The sequence below is a fragment of the Rhinopithecus bieti genome, unplaced genomic scaffold (genome assembly GCF_001698545.2).
Source record: "Rhinopithecus bieti isolate Rb0 unplaced genomic scaffold, ASM169854v2 scaffold_27006, whole genome shotgun sequence".
Lineage (NCBI taxonomy): Eukaryota > Metazoa > Chordata > Mammalia > Primates > Cercopithecidae > Rhinopithecus > Rhinopithecus bieti.
Window position 1 is genome coordinate 1,100,296 of NW_016813373.1, and position 2,246 is coordinate 1,102,541.

The 2,246-nt window shown below is 46.0% G+C and overlaps 1 pseudogene; it reads left to right on the forward strand.

Annotated features, from left to right (window-relative positions):
* Positions 1-1,340: 1,340 nt before the first annotated feature.
* Positions 1,341-2,246, forward strand: part of LOC108512691 (eukaryotic translation initiation factor 1 pseudogene) — a 4,314-nt pseudogene continuing 3,408 nt past the window's right edge.

Here is a 2,246-nt window from a genome sequence, read left to right on the forward strand (position 1 = left end):
GGTATGGTGGCACACACCTGTAGTCCCAGCTACTCGGGAGGCTGAGGCACGAGAATCACTTGAGCCTGGGAGGCAAAGGTTGCAGTGCAGAGAACACATCATTGCACTCCAGCCTGGGCAACAGAGCGAGACTCTGTCTCAAAAACAAAAACAAACAAAAAGAATGTGATTGACAAATAATGATGATATTGCCAATCGGGGGGGAAAAAAGTTTACATAAAAAACAAAACAAAACAAAACAAAACCTGTCACCAGAATAAGAAATAAAGTATCCAGAACAGACATTATCATACTCTGCATCAGTGGCTCTATAGCACCAAATGATCTGAAACTCCTTGAAGGAGGAACTAGATGGGTAGGTGTTGGTGCAACCACAGGCCTGACTTACATGGTGGCCATCTTTAGAAGACAATTTTTCACAGCATGGCAGAGAGACCCAGAATTTAAACTCAGCCGTCACTCAGGAGGAGTAAAGAAGTGACAGAATTGAGAGCTGGAGCTACACAGGGGTTTCCAGTGATGTCAGCATCTGGTGGGTTTTCACCAGGGGGTTTATGGCACTCCTTGCTCAGTTTCACTCTTTCTCCATTACAGAAGCCTCAGACATTTCCAAACTAATTCGGTTGAGTGCTCAGAAAAACATCAAGCCAGCTGGGCGCCGTGGCACACGCCTGTAATCCCAGCACTCTGGGAGGCCAAGGTGGGTGGATCACCTGAGGTCAGCCTGGCCAACATGGTGAAACCCCATCTCTACTAAAAATACAAAAGAATTAGCCAGGTGTGGTGGCGTGTGCCTGTAATCCCAGCTACTCCAGAGGCAAGGGCAGGAGAATCGCTGGAACCCGGGAGGCAGAGGTTACAGTCAGCCGAGATCGCGCCATTGCACTCCAGCCTGGGCAATAAGAGCAAAACTCCTTCTCAAAGTAAAAATAAAAAAAGAAAAGCATCAAGCCTGTTTTAGAATAGATAAGCAGCCTTTCTTTGCAGGCTGAAGTCATCTCATTCTTACTCGGCCAGTCAGCCCACAAATGTAAGCAAGCTGGCCAGATCCTCAGCACACCAGAAGGTACCCCAGCTTAACAGCACACCGGAAGATACTCCAGCTTAATGGTTCCAAATAGTGTCTTGTCAAGTCATGCTGCAGAGACTCCGTCAGAGCTCCAGAGGAACTCGTGAAATTATATAATAAATAATGCTCTCCCTTCCAGCCTGGAGTAGCAGAAAGAGGTGGCGCTGCGATTAAGAGTCCTGTGCAAGAGCTTAACTTTGGGCCTCTACCTTCTTATAAGAGGTGGGCAGGATAATCCCTGCGGTCCCTCATTGTTTGGACATTCTATGGCATGCACTGTGTCATGGAAAAGAAAGCCCTCTCTTCACTCCCAGATGCAGATTCTGATGGCTTACTCAAATACGGTAATATTTTGTTATCGTTTCCTTTTGCCTTGGGAGAAAAGAAGAGAGGAAAGAAAGGAAGGGCAGAGAGAGAAAAGGCTTTAGAAATCAACAAAATTAACACCATAAAACACAAAGCCGTGCTTTTTAGAGTTGTTCAGCTGCTGGGACAGGAATAAAGCAGCTCCCCTGCAATGCAAGAGGCTGTATAAAAGGCATTCTAAGGCCACGCGAGGTGGCTCACGCCTGTAATCCCAGCATTTTGGGAGGCCAAGGTGGGCAGATCACAAGGTCAAGACTTAGAGACCCACCTGGGTAATATCGTGAAACCTTGTGTCTACCAAAAACACAAAAATTAGCCAGGTGTGGTGGCACGTGCCTGTAGTCCCAGCTACTCAGGAGACTGAGGCAGAAGAATCTCTTGAACCTGGGAGGTGGAGGTTGCAGTGAGCCGAGATTGCACCGCTGCACTCCGGCCTGGGTAACAGAGCAAGACTCCATCTCAAAAAAAAAAAAAAAAAAGGCATTCTGTCATGTGGCCATGATTCTGATCTCACCTCATTGTCAAATCCAACTTGTATATTCAAAGTGAAATGCAGGATGCCACCGACAACATGCCTGGAGGCTCAGAGGTCTCCAATGAGCTGGAAAACAAGACATCACATTCTTCCCTGCCCCTGCCCCAGAAAGATTTTCTGGCTTCTCAGCCTCTGTTTCCTAATCTAAAACCACCTCTGGAGTGTCACTTGGATGGTTAATGAAAACATCATTCATTTACCCAAAATGAGTGTTTTGCTAAAAGAATATAAGATCCTGAAAACTGGTGTTTTTTTTTTTTTTTTTTTTTTTTTTTT